Here is a 19,316-nt window from a genome sequence, read left to right on the forward strand (position 1 = left end):
TCTGTTTACAAATGCTTTGTTTTTATCCATTGATCTGTTTGTGTGTGTGCGTGTGTGTGTCTGTGTGTATACATATATATTTTACTTTAAGTTCTGTGATACATGTGCAGAACATGAAGGCTTGCTACACAGGTATACATGTGCCATGGTGGTTCACGGCATGCTAGACTTTAAGCCCCACTTGCGTTAGTCATTTATCCTAATGCTCTCCCTCCCCTTACCTCCCACACCCCAACAGGCCCCACTGTGTGATGTTCCCCTCCCTGTGTCCATGTGTTCTCATTGTTCAACTCCCACTTATGAATGAGAATATGTGGTGCTTGGTTTTCTGTTCCTGTGTTAGTTTGCTGAGAATGTGTATATTTTTAAATAAGTATTCCTATAAAAACAAGTATATCCATTGTATATTATATATCTATTGTATGTAATAGGAATAGCCATTTTAATCTATTGAGCTATTTGTATATACGTATAGAAATAAGATATACAAAATTGTATATTTCCATACAGCCTACTCCAAACCATATTATCTGGCCTAGACCACTCTAGTGATTTCCTTACTGGTCTCCTGGCTTTGCCCTACCCAAACAATGGAAAATAGCAACTAGAACAATCATTAACAAATAATAATAGGTCAGGTGTGGCGGCTCCTGCCTCTAATCCCAGCATTTGGAGAATGCTGAAGCAGGAAGATCACTTGAGACCAGGAGTTCAAGATCAATAAGCATAGTGAGACTCCATCTCCACAAAAAGCAGTAAATTAGCCAGGCATGGTGGCGTGCACCTGTAGTCTCAGTTACTTGGGAAGCTGAGGCAGGAGGATCACTTAAGTCCAGGAATTTGAGGCTAAAGTGAGCTATGATTGTACCACTGCATTCCAGCCTGGATGACAGAGAGACCCTGTCTCTAAAAAAATAAATAAATACTTTTTTAAAATTAAAAAAAAAAAGGCTGGGTGCAGTAGCTCACATCTATAATCCTTGTATTTTGGGAGGCCAAGATAGGAGGATCACTTGAGCCTAGGAGTTGAGACCAGCCTGGGCAACATGATGAAACTCCATCGCTATGAAAAATAACAAAAATTAGCCTTGCATGGTGCAGCACACCTGTAGTTCCAGCTACTCGGGAGGCTGAGGTAGGAGGATTGCTTGGGCCTGGGAGGTTAATGCTGCAGTGATCTGTGATCATGCCACTGTACTCCAGCCTAGGCAATAGAGTGAGACCCTATCTCAATAAATAAATAAATAGTAAATAAAAAATAAATAAATAATAAAAATGCAGCAGGCGCTCCCTTGCTTAAAGCCCTCCAGTGACTTTCCATAAAATAAAATGATATTTAAATGCTCCAGCACAGCCTTCAAGGACCCATGCTATATGGACTCAGCTTCTCCTCCATCCTCCTCTCAGCCATTCTAACCACACTGGCTTCCTTGTAGATCCTTAAACATCAAAGCTCTTTCTTCCCCAGGTGACCCTGCCTACAGCACTGTTTTCAGTCTTGTAGGGTCTGGACTCTTCTCATCCTTGAGCTCTCAGCTCAAATGTCACCCTCTTGGAGGCCTTCACAGGTCATCTATCTAAGTAGGTCCCTGTTATTTCCATACCCCACTAGTTCATTTCCTGCTTATCACTCATCACAATTTTTAACTATACACTATTTGTTAACCTATTCAACTGTCAGTCTTCCCAGCATACAAAAAGGTCCACCCAGACAGGAGACATATCTGTTCTGTTCACTAAGCATAAATGTGCTACACATACTAGCCCCTCAATAAACATTTTCTAGATAGATGTGTCAACATTTAATATTTGCGTACCCTTTGTCCATGTCTAATAATTTATCCACAATAAACAATCAGACAAGTGCACACAGATGTATGTTCAAGGATAATTATTTCAGCATTGCTTATGATGAGAAAATATTGGACATAGCCTAAATGTCTAGCAATAGATTGAGTCATTAAAAAAAGCTGTACTGACATAGAAATATATCATGGTATTTTGTTAAGTGAAAAAGCGGTTCTAGAACAGAAGGCATTTATTATATGAGTCCATGAATTTTATATGTATTTGTGATTATTTATATGTATTCACATATGCATAAAATACTTGAAAAAAATATATACCTAATGTTAACTGTTTAACAGTGGCTTTGTCTTGGGAATGGTTTACACGGAGACTATCATTTTTTATTTTAGCATATTTGCATCACTTAGGAATATGGATAAAAATAACAGAAAACCCGACCAACAGTAGCTTGAACAGTAGACGTTTATTTTACTGGCCAGTAATCATCTTCAGTGTTCTTGTTATGAAAGAATGAAGCCATTAAGAATACGTGTCCATCCACACTTCTTTGACATCCTTAACTTGATGTCTTTCTGCTCATGCTTGTTGCCTCATGGGTGCAGGATTCCTCCCCCAGCTTCAGATGTCATGGCCTGGCAGCAAAAACTTTCTCAGAAACTCCCCACCAGGTCTGCTTAGATACCATTGGCTAGAAATGGGTCACATTGCACCTCCTCACTGCAAGGGAAGATGGGAAATTGGCTTTGTCAATGGCAGTCACTTCCTGAAACTGGCCATATTTCTAGGCCAATAAAAAAAAATCACTGTTTCATTATCAAAGAAGAAAACAATTAAGTTTTTAAAAAAATTAATAATGAACTATATGACCTTTATGATCAGGGGAAAAAATGTCAGTGCATTTCATCCATGATAAGATCCCAGAAAGTGTTCAATGCCACAAACAGTACTTGTTCTGAAAGAGATGGGTTAAATGTGGAGAGCTATGTGAAGCAGGTCTTCACGCTTACCAGGCCTCACCTGCACAGGTCCAGGGCCAACTCGGGCAGCTTCCTGGAGCTCAGATCCCCACCACTCACTTCTTTCCTCTTTGGTCCTCCTTAAGGGCTCTCTCAATTATAATAATAAATACATCATTACTCCTAGGGCTGTTTTCTGGTATTGATCTGTGGGAACTAGAATGGATTGATTCTGCCTTGAAAGAGTGAGAGTAAAATCTCATCAGTTATGAGTCTTGCTGGCTAAACAGAACTTTTCCCTGATCTGCACAGTTTTTGACCTGATCTGTGCTCTCAAATGGGATGCAGATGCTGGTAGGAGCAGAAAGCAGGCAGGTGGAATTAGCATGTTTGTGGGACAGGTGTGTAAATGTGGCTGGCTCTCTTTCACAAGACTTTGACTGGATGGATGTGAGAAATGAACGGAGGATACCCACAAACAGTGTTGTTGAAATGAAGAGGCCATAAACACATGCAGACCTGCTTTTATGACACTGAGGCCCCACAGAATAACGGATCCAACTTGTGATTGTTTCAACACCTTCCCTAATAGAGAGGGCCTTTGTGCCGCAGAGAGCTGGTACAAAAGCGACTTCCCTTTCTTTAGATTGTAAGCTTCACAGGGGCAGGCACCTGAGGAGCCTTGTCTCTTTTATTTACCACTGTAGGACTTAGCAGGCACTCGACAAAGAATTCTTGAATGAATGTCGGTCCTTATCCGCAACTGTTAGAAATCATGATCGTTGCCATTCACAGGGTATTTCTTCTGGGTCAGGCACTGGACTAGGTCCTTCTGCCTAAACGATTTCACTCAATAACCAACATCAATCCTGTAAAGCAGGGAGTGTGATTGCCGTATTATAACCACAAAAACTAGGGCTCAGAGAGATAAAGTGGCTTTCTTAAGTTACATCATGGAAAATAAGAGTTGGAGGTGTTAGATTCTAAAGTCGATGCTTGGCACTTCACTCTACAAAACTCTTTGTTTGTTTTTTTGTGTTTGTTTGTTTGTTGTTGTTGTTGTTGTTTTTTGAGACAGGATCCCACTCTGCTGCCCAGACTGAAGTGCAGCGGTGCAATCCTAGCTCACTGCAGCCTTGAACTCCTGACTAATTTTTAGATTTTTTTTTTTTTTTTTTTTAAGGCAGAGATCTCGCCGTGTTACCCAGGCTGGTCTTGAGCTCCTGGCCTCAAGCGATCCTACCCTGTCAGCCTCCCAAAACACTGGGATTGCAGGTGTGAGCCACTGCACCTGGTCTACAAAACTCTGGAGCAGGATTTCCAGAGTCCTGAAGCATATTGTGTTGGATACAGCCCTGATTCTCGGGACAATGGCTGTTTCTTCACTCACTGGGAGTCCAGGCCAAGCTTCTGAATTTAGAGAGACAAACAGAGTCAGTTTTGCCCTCAAGATGTTCACAGGCTGTAGGGAGATTCAGATGTTGTTCAGTGATCATTTGGTTTTCTGTAAAAGAAATGCTCTCAAACCCAGTTAGGCATAAAACAGAATTCATGGAACCAACTGGCATTCTCTCATGGAAGCAGTCTCGTATGGCAAGCACATTTCCAGGCCTCTTCCGGGGTTATGCTTCCTCCTGTTTCCTCTTCTCCCTGTGTCTGCCTTTGTTTTTTGCCCTTTCTAACACACCACTTTTCTCTTCTTCTCCTCTCTGTCCACAGTCTAACAATTGCTGCCATGATGGTGTTCTCAGCCCACAGTCTATGTCACATCAGTCCCAGTGGCCTGCAGACTCTGACAAGGCATCACTAAACTCCAATTCCAGACTTATGGAGAGATGATCTGACAGACCCAGTAAAAGTCAGAACTACCCCAGACCCAATAAACTGAGACAGACAGCAGGGTCCCATCACATCTATGTGGCCACTTTCCTGCGCCAGGCAAACCTCAGGAAGCTTAGGGCCACAGGTGTACTCAGGAATAACTGAAATCAGAAGCCCAGAGCTTCCTTTATCTCAGCTTCATTCTCTGATCACAGACCTTCTCCTTCCACACGGCAGAATCAGACTGCTGATAGTTTTATATCCTCTGATTGCGTCTACCATTGAATAAGAATTGGCTATCTAAGATTCACTTTAAAAATCCTGGGAAAAGATTCCAATGGGTCTAGCTATGACCAGGTGACCACTCTGGCCCGATCAAGGCCATTTAGAAGGACAGGGTCATTAAAGAACACAGCTGCTCCTGCAGAAAGAACAGGTTGCCAGGAAAATGGGTGGTCCCAGGAAAATCGACCCATGTGTTGGCCCAAAGCTGTGTTATGATTCTGTTTGCTTATCTCCTCTACTTGCCCCTAACCCCACCTCAGTTGGTTCTGGAACTCAAGGAGCATGGCTGTGCCATCTCTAGCTCGCCCCATCCCAAGCTCATCCCATCCCACAATTAGCGTCCAAACCCTCTGGTTTTATCTTCCAAGCCTTCCTCACATTCACACCCATTCCGGAAGCTTTCTTTTTTTTTAAAAAAAAAGTCGAAAGCATATGTTCTTTCAGACTATTTCTCTGCCAAGGCTTTTTTTGTTTGTTTGTTTTGTTTTTGTTTTTGGTCTTAACTGGTTTTTGTTAATAGACTTTATTTTTTAGAGCAGTTTGAGGTTTGCAGCAATGTTGAGCAGGAAGTACAGAGGGTTGCTACCCTTGCCACCCTACTGCCCCCTTGTGCCTCCCCCACTATCAACATCCCCCACCAGAGTGGTACATTTGTTACAACGGATGAACCTACATTAAAACAGCATCGTCACCCAAACTCTATAGTTTACATTAGGGCTCACTCTTGTGGTATACATTCTATGGGTCTGAACAAATGTGTAATGACATATGTCCACCACTGGAGTATCACACAGAATACTTTCACTGCCCTAAAATCCTGTATTCAGCCTGTTCATTCCTCTCTCCCTCCTGAACCTTGGCAGCCACTGACTTTTTTACTGTCTTCACCGTTTTGCCTTTCCCAGAATATCATCTAGTTGGAATCATACTGTTACAGTGGGTAGCTGGTCAGGCATGAGCAGGGCAGGAGAGGGCTCCCCTCACTCGCCCACATACATACAGCAGGAATGTCAGCGACCATCAGCTGATGGTCAGGTGGTTGTTGACTGTCTCCTAAAACGATATTTGGTAACATCCGTTGCTAGGGAAAGGTAGTCTTCTAATAGTCAGAGAACACCTGAAACTGGCGATCAGCACCTACCCAATAAGATCTCAGGAGTTGGGCGAGTGGGCTCAAGCATAAGCATTAAGAGGCAAAATGGCAGAGTTTAACTGGTATATGATCTTCCTCTAGGAATGCTAGACTGGTACGGGAGGAATGCCTCAAGTGAGCATAAGTATGACTCCAGTAAACACAGTGCGCATGCTCCCCTCCCTCATCCACACTAGCAGGCCACTGTGCATGAGGACAGCCCACCCCAAGGGAAGAATCAGGGGATAAGGGAAGCAAGACCCTGAAAGTACGCACACATATAAAACCCCAAGTCAAAAGGTCAAACCACACACTTGATCTCTGAAGTTGCCTGCTTGGCCCTCTTCCACGTGTACTTTACTTCCTTTCATTCCTGTTCTAAGGCTTTCTAATAAACTTTCACTACTGCTCTAAAATTTGCCTCCATCTCTCCTTCTGCCTTCTGCCCCTCAGTTGAGTTCTTTCTTCTGAGGAGGCAAGAATTGAGGTTGCTGCAGACCTGTACAGATATGGATTCAATGCCGGCAACAATACGTATGTAGCCTTTTCAGATTGCCTTCTTTCACTTAGCGATATGCATTTAAGTTTCCTCCATGTCTTTTCATGGCTTGATAGCTCATTTCGTTTTAGGGCTGAACAATAATCCATTGATTGGATGTGTCACAATTTATTCATTCACTGACTGAAGGGCTTCTTGATTGTTTCCAAGTTTTGGCAACTATGAACAAAGCTGCTATAAACATCAGGTGGAGATTTTTGTGTGGACATGTTTTCAGCTCCTTTGAGTAAATACCAAGGAGCCTGATTGCTAGATTTTATGCCAAGAGTAGGTCTAGTTTTGCAAGAAACTGCTAAACTGTCTTCCAAGGTAGCTGTACCATTTTGCATTCCCACTAGCAACGAATGAGAATTCCTGTTGCTCTACATCCTCATCAGCATTTGCTATTGTCAGTGTTCCAAATTTTGGTCATTCCAATAGCTGCATAGTGGTATCTCACTGTTGTTTCAATCTGCATTTCTCTACTGACATATGATGTGAAGCATATTTCCATATGCTTATGTTATCATCTTCTTTGGTGAGGTGTCTGTTAAGGTCTTTGGCCCATTTCTAAATCAGTTTTTTTCTTATTGTTGAGTTTTAAGAGCTCTTTACATATTTTGAATAATAGTCCTTTATCAGTTATATCTTTTGCAAATATTTTCTCCCAGTCTGTGGCTTGTCTTCTTATTCTCTTGATGCCATAGATTTGTAGTAATGAAATGTAAAAACTCAAAGCTACAAAATTAAGCTTTTGTTTTGCTGTTGATTTTTTGTTTTTGTTTTGGATCACTTCTTCCTTGAGATATGAAGCCTAATCTTTTTTTTTTTTTGCAATGGAGTTTCACTCTTGTTGCCCAGGCTGGAGTGCAAGGCTGCGATCTCAGCTCAGTACAACCTCTGTCTTCCAGGTTCAAGTGATTCTCTTGCCTCAGCCTCCTAAGTAGCTGGGATTACAGGCACCCACCACCACGCCCAGCTATTTTTTTGTATTTTTAGTAGATACAGGGTTCCACCATGTTGGCCAGGCTGGTCTTGAACTCCTGACTTCAGGTGATCCACCTGCCTTGGCCTCCCAAAGTGCTGGGATTACAGGTGTGAGCCACCACACTCAGCTGAAGCCTAACTTTTAAAGAGGGATGAGAACCAGGTTAAGGTGCTAGAAGGAACTGCCAAGGAGAAAACACTCTTTCAAAATACTTATCCACAACACAGGTATTATAGGATAGTGCGAGGTCATTTGCCAAAGGTGTCAATACATATGGTCAAAGTGCTGTGGGAAAAGTAAGAAAAGAAATATTCACTTTTCCAGGAACAAGCTACTGAGAAAAAGAAGGTATGAGCCAGTCCTTGAGAAACGAGGGGCAGTCAATAGGCAGACAAGCCAAGAAAGCCGTCCACATGTGCAGGGCGCAGAAGGGTGAGAGGTTTGCTGGGGCCAGTATGAAGGGTGCACAGCTGGGAGGGGGAGGCATGAGGCTTGAGTGGAGGACCACGCCCAGTTGGAAGGATCTAGTGTCCCAGGCTGAGGGCCAGTGGGAGCCACATCCCACATAACCTCATCCAAAAATTCTTTTACAACCACTTATGCTAGTGATTCTCAGACTGATGCCTTTAGCCTGGTCCTCTTCCCTGAACCCTGAACATGTATATCCAGCAGCCTACAGGACGTGTCCATTTGAATAGCTCATGGGCATCCCACATCTAGACCTCAGCTCTGGTCATCTCTTTCAAACCTTCTCCTCCCTTGGTCTTCCCCATCCCATCCATCAGGAGCTCCATGTTTCCAGTTGCTCAGCCAATAACCTGGGTGCCATCTTTGCCTCCTCTTTTTCTCTTGTGCCTCACCTCCACGCTGTCAGCCTCAAGGCTTAGGACAGTAAAAGAGGTGCCTCTACTGAGCACCAAACTTATTTTTAGCTGTGCGGAAGAAGAGAAGGCATGTTCCTTGTGACGGATACATACACATTGGCCAAGCGGAAGTGGTGGGGCAGGGGCCCAGGAAGGAGATGCTTCAGGCAGGAAGGTCATGTGCAAAGGGCACAAAAATATAAGAAAGAGGTCTTGTGTGGGGATGGCAAGGAGGCCAGTCTGACTGCAGGCATGGGGACTCAAGGGGACCTGGTGAAGGAAGGCTCCAGAAGTGAATGAAGTCTGGCCAGTTCCTGCAGGTCCTGACAGATTCCTAGGTCTCTTAGCTTACCCTTCGAGGTCCTCCATAGCCTCTCACTAAGCACCAAGGCCTGTGTCTACTCTTCCTGTCTTCACCCAGGCTTCTGCCCATTGCCCATGTGGCCACCCTTGACTCTCAGAATCACAGTTCCTAGACCACTGTGTTTGGTTTTGGCTTTTGGCTCCTGTTGCACACCCAGCCCTATAGCCTCTGAGCATGAGTTCACAGACCAGCGCTTGTCAATGAGATGGAAATGCAAGTAGGGAAATGAGAAATAGGGACAATGCGGCATGATGGAAACAGAATTGCATTTCTGTCTGTGTGTTGCCACAATGCATGAAAATGGCCGGACATGTTGAATGTAAGTGGATGTTTGGAATACTCTGGCTTAAAACTGAAGCTACACGGTATACACAGATTTCACTTTGGGGGCATGAAGGGGAAAGACACCACAAATAGATAAGCAGTTATTAACATAAGAAGCCTATATGGCTACCAATTGAGAGGGACACGAGGTGACTATTAAGATGCCCCAGTTAAAGAAGCCAAAATGATTTTATTTCATTTATTTTTTACTTTAGAGACAGGGTCTTGCTATGTTGCCCAGGCTGGAGTGCAGTGGCTATTCACAGACACAATAATCACACATTGCATCCTGAAACTCCTGACCTCAAGTGATCTTCCTGTCTCAGCCTCCTGAGTAGCTAGAACTATAGGTGCATGCCACTGTGCCTGGCTGACAAACTGATTTTCAGTGTAACTCCCAAATTGAAAGTTTTTAGGGTGATTCTTTGAATGAAACGGGGTAATTTATCATCAAGCAGCTTCTCACACAGGCAACTCCATGTGTTTCTACAGTGGGTCATGTCACAGATTCACTTATTTAATGATGATAAAAGATTCTCAGGGGCAATTCCAGAAGGCCAACTAATGTATAGTACCTGTGACTATCTGGCGAGTGTGTGGTACATGTGCACGTGTGTGTGATATGTGTAAATTTGTCAAATGTCTTTTCAGTGAAAAGAGTGTTATTTTCTTTCCTTTTCTTTTTTCTTTTTTTTTTAATGGATGGGATCTTGCTATGTTGCCCAGGTTGGTCTTGAACTCCTGGGCTCAAGTGATCCTCCACCTCCACCTCCCAAAGTGCTGGGATTACAGGCATGGGCCATTGTACCTGGCTGGAATGTTTTTCATTGTGTTATTATTTCCTTCCAACTGATAAATATTAAGATGGACTTTATTTTATGAAATTGTGGTGACAGCATAGGTACTTATGAGACAGACTCTTTGTTGGCTTCTCTGTAGGCAACTCTTTGTTGGTTTCCAAATTGTTTTTGGAATTTTCCAGTCCATGAAATCCCAAGGTCTGAGAATCAGGGCCTCCCTGATTAAACATCTGGCTTTGAACGCTTTACTACATCTTTGACCTGAATGTCCCTTTAGGACACAACTTTCAGCATTTGCTTTTTTGTTCCAGGAGGTAAAATTTACCTGGCACATAAGACCACAAATGACAAACCCAAAGGGGAAGGAGTTAGGATGTCATTTCAGAGTCTGATGTGGCTGAAACTCCCACTACTGATGATTTAAATTTCTCACACAGAAACCAGAATGCCAATTAAAATATTATCAGAGTACATTGCCATCTGTGGTAGAGGCTTCCGGGGCCCTGGAGCATATTGGTGTGCTCCTTCATGTTTCCCAGCCTCCCTTGCAGTTAGGTTGGCCATGTGACTGGTTCTGGTCAATGGAGATGTGAGCAGAAGTGCTGTGTATTAATCCTAGGCTACAGTAGTTAAGTACCTTGTGGGATTCCCCATTCTCTCTTCCCTTTCTACCTGCCCTCAGGTAGATAACCTCAGAGTGACCTTGAAGCTACAAGGTGATGGAGCCACAAGATGGAGGCAGCCTGGGCTCCTGGGTTACCATTCAGAAGCAACCTTCCAGAAACCTGGTAGACTGTGATGTAGCAGAGAAATAAATGTCTATTGGAGCAAGCCACAGAGATTCTAGGGTTTATTTGTTACTGTAGTGTGGCCTATCCTACTCTGACTGATATACCACTCGCTAAAAATGCCCACTGGTGCCTTCCCATTGCATTTAGAAGAAAACGTAGCATCTTTTCTGTGGTCTACAAAGCACTCCATGTTGTGGCCCCTGCCTACCTCTCAGGCACCCCCTCCTGTCCACGGCTCCCACATCCACCCTGTTCCAGCCATACTGGCCCTTGAAGGAGGCTCAAACACACCAACCTCACTCCCCCAATGGCATCTGCATTCTGCCTGGAGTGGTCTGCTTCCAGATCATATTTCCTCTTAACATTCACCTCAACCTAAATGCCATCTCCTCAGAGCAACCTTCCCTGGTCACCTAAAAGTTGAAAAGCCCCGTTTGTCATTCTATACCATCAAGTTTTACTTTAATCTTGACGCCTCACTACCTGGTGCTTTTGTTTGTTTATTTCCCGTCTTTCCAATGTTTCTGTCTTATTTGCCATTGAATCCCCAGGGCTTAGTAAAGAGCCCAGGGCACACAAGAGCTAATAAATGTGTGTTGAGTGAGTGGATGTGATGTGATTTGGATTTCTGTCTCCAACAAATCTCATATCAAATTGTAACCCCCAGCATTGGAGTGGGGGGTCTGATGGGAGGTGATTGGATCATAGGGGTGGATTTCTCATGAATGGTTTAGTGTCATCCCCTTGTGGTACTGTCCTCATGATAGTGAGTGAGTTCTCATGAGATCTGGTCATTTAAAAGTGTGTAGCACCTCTCCCCTCTCTCTCTCTTCCTGCTCTGGCCATGTGACATGCCTGCTTCCCTTTCGCCTTCCACCATGATTATAAATTTCCTGAGGCCTTCCCAGAAGCCCAGCAGATACCAGCATCATGCTTTCTGTACAGCCTGTGGAACTGTGAGTCAATTAAACCTCTTCCCTTTATAAATTACCCAGTCTCAGGTTTTTCTTTTTCTTTCTTTCTTTTTTTTCTTTGAGATGGAGTCTCACTATGTCACCCAGGCTGGAGTGCAATGGCGCGATCTCAGATCACTGCAATCTCCGCCTCCTGGGTTCAAGCAATTCTCCTGCTTCAGCCTCCTGAGTAGCTGAGATTATAGGCACCAGCCATCATGTCTGGCTAATTTTTGTAGAGATGGGGTTTCACCATGTTGGCCAGGCTGGTCTTGAACTCCTGACCTCAGTTGATCCGCCCGCCTCGGCCTCCCAAAGTGCTGGGATTACAGGCATGAGCCACCGTACCCGGCCTTCAGGTTTTTCTTTATAACAATGAAATAATGGCCTAATACAGGATGGATGAACAAATGATGCAGCTCTGTGTTTCCTTGCATCTGCTGAGGAGTTAACTGTGCCCTGTAAGCGTTAGGACACTGTGCCTGTTATCTATTTTTGTGGGACCAGCCTTCTTAAAACAGTGGCTTACAATAACAGGAATTGTTTTCTTTGCTTACAAACCTGGGAGTTGGCTGGATTCTACTAGGCAGTTCTCAACTGGGGTTTCTCATGAAGTTGTATTCAGACAGCGATTGTGGCCCACGTCATTCTGAAGACCTATTCACTCCTATGTCTGGCTCCTGGTCTGGGAAAACGCAAACATCTGGGGATTATACCGCTGTCCAGCTGTGTGACTTTAGGCAAGCTACTCAATCTCTTTAAGCCGCAGACCTTTATATGTAAAATAGAAGCAGGAATGACAATAGCACCTATCACTTATTGGGCATCAATCCTGTTCCAGACACCATATATGTTAAACTCTTGGCACCCCTGTCTACACAAGCCTTATAACAACCTATTTGGGGTCCAGGTGCAGGCTTACGCCTGTAATCCCAGCACTTTGGGAGGCCAAGGTGGGCAGATAACTTGAGGTCAGGAGCTCGAGACCAGCCTGGTTAATGTGGTGAAACTCCGTCTCTACTAAAAATACAAAAAAAAAAATTAGCCAGGGACAGTGTCAGGTGCCTGTGGTCCCAGCTACTCAGAAGGCTGAGGCAGGAGAATCGCTTGAGTCTGGGAGGCAGAGGTTGCAGTGAGCCAAGTGAACCCAGATCACACCACTATACTCCATCCAGCCTGGGTGACAGAGCGAGACTCTGCCTAAGAAAACTCACAAAATCTATTATGTAGATATTCTTATTGTAGGGCCTACTCATTTTATACACGAAGAAACTGGGGTTCAGAGAAGTTATGTATCTTGCTCAAAGTCATGTAGCTAATTGTGTCAGGGACTTCTAACTAATGCAGTGCACTGAGCCAATGCCTCAGTCCATTTAGGCTGCTGTAACAAGATCCCTCAGACATGGTAATTTAAAACAAAAGACATTTATTTCTTACAGTTCTAGAGACCAGGAAGTCCTAGATCAAGGTGCCGGCAGATTCAGTTTCCAGTGAGGGCTCTCTGCTCCATAGGTGGCTCTTTGCTGTGTGTTCACATGGTAGAAGGGAACGGCAGCTCTCTGGCGCCTCTTTTATAACGGCACTAACCCCAGGCACAGGACGGAGCCCTCATGACCTAATTACCTCCCAAAGGCCCCACCTTCTAATATCATTGCCTTGGTGATCAGGTTTCAACATATGAATTTGAGGAGGACACATTTAGGCCATAACTGCCAGTATGGGAAATTCCCCCTCCTGCTCTATGTACATTATAATTCTCGACAAAATATAAACAAAAAATATAAATGCATGATTGAGTTCACAGCCAAGGAAAAGGAAGCCCCAGGGACCAGAAAAAGAGGAAATTCAGAGGTGAGACAGTGAGCAGAATGTGAGGTTGAGGGGCTCGCTGGGGCGAGGGAGGGTGTTGGGAGCCTTGGGCCCTGTGAATGCAATGGGCTGGAACAGAGCTATGTGCATAGAGCCAGGAGCCACAGAGGAAGAGGGACAGAACAACTCTGCCCAGGGCTCCCACTGTCCTCCCAATGAGCAGCCAGTTGCCTGAGACCATTAGTGGAGCAGGGCATCCAAGTGGCACAGCTAAGTCAGGCCTGGAGCAGGGATTTGACCTCGCCGCTCCATAACTGGCCTGCATGCTGATAATCAGGCATTGTCAATGTATTTAAACGTTCAACTAAAATAACATCTCTAGACATCTCTCTAGCTCTATCCTTTCTAGTTAGTATCCACTCTAAAAATCTGTTAGAACTGACAAAAGGTCAGAGGAAAAAGGAAAATTTGGTAATTAAGCAAAACATTTGTAAATCAACCACGGGTCAAAGCCAAAAGTGCAGGGGCCATTGGAATGCTTGGGTTGGAAAACGCCCCTTGTCAACACTCACAGATGGGGCCCAAAGCCTTGATATCATGGAAATTAGAGAGTACCATGCTTACAAATAAACAAGCACAGCAGCTCTACCTATCAAAACTTGGGGGGAAAAATTTTGCCTGCTGGTATGCAAAGGAGGCAAAAAATCTTGCCAATCTCTTGGGCCAGGAATGGAAAAAACAAATGGGAGTCCAGGGCGACAGCATGCCCCAGTGTAAAGCCTGGAGCCACTGGCATTTACCCTGTGAAATTAGTAAGCAATCTCACCTGGGACCGGAGGAAAATCTCGGCTCCCCATGGAGGCAAGCTTCAAAGAGCTCGATAGACACAACCCAGGGCTCACGGGGAACCCAGGGAAGACAGACCCTGCTTCATGTGAGTTAATAGACAAAAATTACAGTCTAGGCATGGTGGCTCATGCCTGTAATCCCAGCACTTTGGAAGGCTGAGGCGGGTGAATCACCTGAGGTCAGGAGTTCAAGACCAGATTGGCCAATGTGGTGAAACCCTGTCTCTACTAAAAAATACAAAAATCAGCTGGGCGTAGTGGCGGGGGCCTGAAATCCCAGCTACTGGGGATGCTGAGGCAGGAGAACTGCTTGAACCCAGGAGGCAGAGGTTGTGGTGAGCTGAGATCATGCCATTGCACTCCAGCTTGGACGACTAGAGCGAAACTCCATCTCAAAAAAAAAAAAAAAAGAAAATTACAAAGCACACAAACAAGCCACCAAGGGAAAGACCCAGTGGGTACAACCAAGGGGATAATTTGCACCCCAAGACTTGGAGATGAAAGAACAGCCTGAAAGAGCTGAGCATTTAAGCCCATTGGATGAAATAAAAGGAGGGATGCAAACAAGGGGAGAATAGGAGAGAAAGGAAAAATTGCAGGCTAGCATTTGGCGGAGCTGGGACTCAAAGCCAAGTTCACAGCTGAGCCAAACCAATGCCGGGACTGTGTCTATGGTTGCGGAGGAGAGTAGAGGAACGGGAGAACCTCAACCCCTCCCTGTTTGCTTCCCCAGGAAAGGTCTGTTCCCTGGCTCAGGAGCCACTAGTATCCCTGTCACTTATTTGCCATTGGTTTTCCAAGAAGAATAGATCAAAATGATCAGCCTCATTTATCACATGGCTGTGATAAATGGGTGGGGGAAAAGTAAGTGTTAGCTATCATCCTTGAGGGTTTTTTTGTTTTGTTTTTTTTGTTTTTTTTTTGAGATGGAGTCTCACTCTGTTGCCGAGGCTGGAGTGCAGTGGCACCATCTCAGCTCACTGCAACCTTTGCTTCCCGGCTTCAAGCGATTCTCATGGCTCAGCCTCCTGAGAAGCTGAGATTACAGCCACCAAACCTGGCTAATTTTTGTATTTTTAGTAGAGACGGGCTTTTGTCATGTTGGCCAGGCTGGTTTCAAACTCCTGACCTCAGGTGATCCCTCTGCCTTGGCCTCCTGAAGTGCTGGGATTATAGGCATGAGCCACTGCACCTGGTCAGATTTTTTTAAAATTTAATTGAGTTGGGATCTCACTGTGTCGCCCAGGCTGGGGTGCAGTGATATGATCATAGCTTGCTGCAGCCTCAACCTCTGGGCTCAAGCAATTCCTCCCACCTCAGCCTGCTGAATAGCTGGGACTACAGGCATGCTCCACCACACCCGGCTAATTTTCTTATTTTTGTAGAGACAAGGTCTCACTGTATTGTCCAGGCTGGCTTCACAGGCATGAGCCACCATGCTTGACTGCCCTTGGGGGTTTTAACCAGGACCTGGACATAGATTCCACTTCATAGGACAAAGAATATTTTATCATTCAGTTCAAGTTATTCATTCCTTACCTAAGCACCATCCTCTGAATCCTGGGAGCAATTAGACCTCACTGAAATCCTAGGTGCTACAGCCTGATCAAGTCATCGTGTCTTTTTGGGTCTTAGTTTCCCCCCCACCTATTTTTTTTTTTTTTTTTTTTGAGACAGGGTCTCTCTCTGTCTCCCAGGCTGGAGTGCAGTGGTGCAATCATAGCTCACTGCAGCCTCAACATCCTGGGCTCCAGCAATCCTCCTGCCTCAGCCTCCCAAGTAGTTGAGACTATAGGTATGCACCACCAAGCCCAGCTAGTTTTTGTGTTTTTGTAGGAATGGGGTTTTGCCATGTTGCCCAGGCTGGTCTTGGATGCCTGGGCTCAGATGATCCTCTCACCTGGGCCTCCCAAAGTGCTGGGATTACAAGTGTGAGCTATTGTGCCTAGCCTCCTCAGCTCTTAAATGGGAATCATAATTGCCCTCTGCCCCTTGCAGACTTGTAGGGAGGAACAGAGAAGCTTCCTGTAAAGCCCCCAGCACAGTCTGGGTGGGGTCTTGGCAGTGAGGGCCATACCCACCCGGCAGCCCCAGGCCTCGGGGTGCACAGATTTGTTTCAGCTGCAGGGAAAATGAGTGGAGAGAGAGAAAGAGGTCAGTGTTGGAGGGGTCAGCTGTGTGCTTCCCTGGTCCCGAGACAAAGAAGCCTCTTCATGAAGTCCCCCTCCCAGACCCTTCTGCTTCCTGCGCTGCCCGCCCCGGCCCCCACCAGCAGATTCCCTCAGTCCCACTGTTTTGCTTCTGTATCTGGTTTTGTGACAGTTTTAAAGATGTCAACATGCCACAGAGCTCACACTGGAGCCGGCCCAGCCTCAGCTGCTGTCCTCACCGTCATCGTCAACAGATGTTTAACCCGCTGTTCCTCTGCTTTTGTAAACACTCTGTCTCCTTTCAAATCTCAAATTAATATGATCCTTCCCCTCTCCTTTCAAATCCTGCCTTACAGCCACATGCCCAGAGACACTTAGATTTCAGATCATAGACAGATGCACGATAGGAACAACGTTCACAGGGGCCCAGACAGGGACAGATCCTGTTCTCAGAGGTCCCAGTCTCCCCGACCTATGACATCCTGGATTGCAGGCCAACTTACAGACACAGTCAAGTCCACACAGAACCCTTTTGAGATCTCATAAGCAAAGGTAGCCGAGACCCAGGAGCCCCAGCCCCCAAAATTTATAAGGACAGAGTCCTCTATGGTCAGACGCTCAGACAGACAGACACACAGACTCTGACACAGAAACACAGATGTGCAATCACACAGTCACAGACAGCCGGGAACGGCCACACATTCACAAACATTGTTGTGGGCCAAATTGTGTCTCTCAAAATTCATGTGTTGAAGTCCTAACCCCTACTCCCTACCTCAGAACGTGCTGTGTTTGGAGGGAGTGCCTTTAAAGAGGTAAAAAAGGTTGAAATGAGGTCACTGGGGTGAGGTCCCTAATCCAACAGGACTGCTGTCCCTAGGAGAAGAGGAGATGTGGACGCAGACACACGCAGAGGAAAGAACACGAAGACACGGGGAGAAGACAGTCATCTCCACGCTGAGTGAGACCTCAGGAAAAACCAACCCTGCTGGCAACTTGACTTGGACTTCCAGCCTCCAGAAATAAATTCCTGTTGTGTAAGCCACAGTCTGTGGTCCTTTGTCATGGCAGCCCTGGCAAATGAATTCAGACATGGAGGCCAAGAGACCCTCAATGTCCCCCAGTGCCACCCCAGACCCACTACCGCCTCCACAGCCTTGCACAGAGCCCTGAAGGCAGCATGGACTCCTGTAGACATGAAGTCCAGGGCTGCATTTGCCACAGCCCCTTCCTCAGCCTGAGTTTGGCCCAATTTCCTGGTGGCACCAAGATACAAGAGGAGATGGCACCTGGGGGCTTTCTCCACTGGGCAGTGGAATTACGGAAAATGCCGTGATAACAGCTCACACAGCTGAGTTCCATTTGGAAATCTCAAGGGCTGTTGCAAACACTTCGCAGGTATTCACTCATGCAGCCTTCTCAACAACCTTGGAGGTAGGTGCTGTTAAAAATCCCCATTCGAGAGACGGCAAAATAGAGGCCAGAGAGGTCCAGTAACTTACCTGAGATCACTCAGCCAGCAAAAGCTGAGCTGGGACTTGAATCGAGGCAGCCTGGCTCAAACCTAGCTCTAAACCGTGGGACAATTTGCTACCAGGATCAGAGATAGAGCCAGATTACAGAAGAGTTCAAATCCCTGGTCAAGAAGAAAGCAAGTCAAAATGCTTTCGCAGGCTGGGTGTGGTGGCTTATGCATGAAATCCTAGCACTTTGGGAGGCTGAGGTGGGCGTATCACTTGAAGTTAGCAGTTCGAGACCAGACTGGCCAACATAGTGATACCCCATCTCTACTAAAAATACAAAAATTAGCTGGGCATGGTGGTGGGCACCTGCAATCCCAGCTACTCGGGAGGCTGAGGCAGGAGAATCACTTGAACCTGGGAGGCAGAGGTTGCAGTGAGCTGAGATTGTACCACTGCACTCCAGCCTGAGTAACAGAGCGAGATTCCATTAAAAAAAAAAAAAGCCTTTGGGCTGGCAACATCATTTGCAGGGCCCAGTTCCAAAATGAAAACAAGTCCCCTGTTCAAAAAGCAGGAGAAAAGTACCACAAAAAAAATTAAAAGAAAAAGTTTTCTTCTTTCCTCAGTGACCTCTCTATTGACTTATAATGGTTTCAGTTTGCTATGTAATGTCACTCTAAGTAAAAATAAAAAACACATAATTTCAAATTATTAGTGCAAATTTTACTCTGTATTTTACAAAGTCAGTTTTAAATGCAAACATTAGAGCATTTAACTCATGTGCAGAGTCACCTACGTTATACGCATATTTCCTTTTTTTTTTTTTTTTTTTTTTTTGAGACGGAGTTTCACTCTTGTTGCCCAGGCTGGAGTACAATGACGTGATCTCAGCTCACTGCAACCTCTGCCTCCCAGGTTCAAGCGATTCTCCTGCCTCAGCCTCCCAAGTAGCTGAGATTACAGGTGCCCGCCACCAATACACATATTTCATAGCTCACATTGACATATGACTTTTGTCCTCACCAGAACGCAGAAATACTGCACAACACTCACTCCCTGCTTTTATTCCACTTCTAGGTATACGCACACTCTCCTAACACTTGTCTACCTCCAGCTTACAGATGAGTATGGAAGGGCTGAAAGGAAAGGAACAATGGTTGTGCTATCTGTACCTTTGCTCCCGCTGTGGTTTTTGGCCAAGTGGTTGGCTAATGCAGGGAAGTATCATGGACAGGAAAGGATATGCTAGGGTTGCTTGGTAGTTCGCGTTTCTCAGAACACCTTCTTTCTGTTTGAAGCAAGTTCTGGTTTGCAGAGGGAGTGTGACCTCTTGGGGCTTTCAGCACCCCACTTAGCCGCAGAAGTAACACGCTTGCCTTCTGATTGCTTTGGAAGTCATGGACTCCCAGTTATCATGGGTCC

The sequence above is a fragment of the Macaca thibetana genome, chromosome 15, assembly GCF_024542745.1.
Source record: "Macaca thibetana thibetana isolate TM-01 chromosome 15, ASM2454274v1, whole genome shotgun sequence".
In the NCBI taxonomy this organism is placed as follows: Eukaryota; Metazoa; Chordata; class Mammalia; order Primates; family Cercopithecidae; genus Macaca; species Macaca thibetana.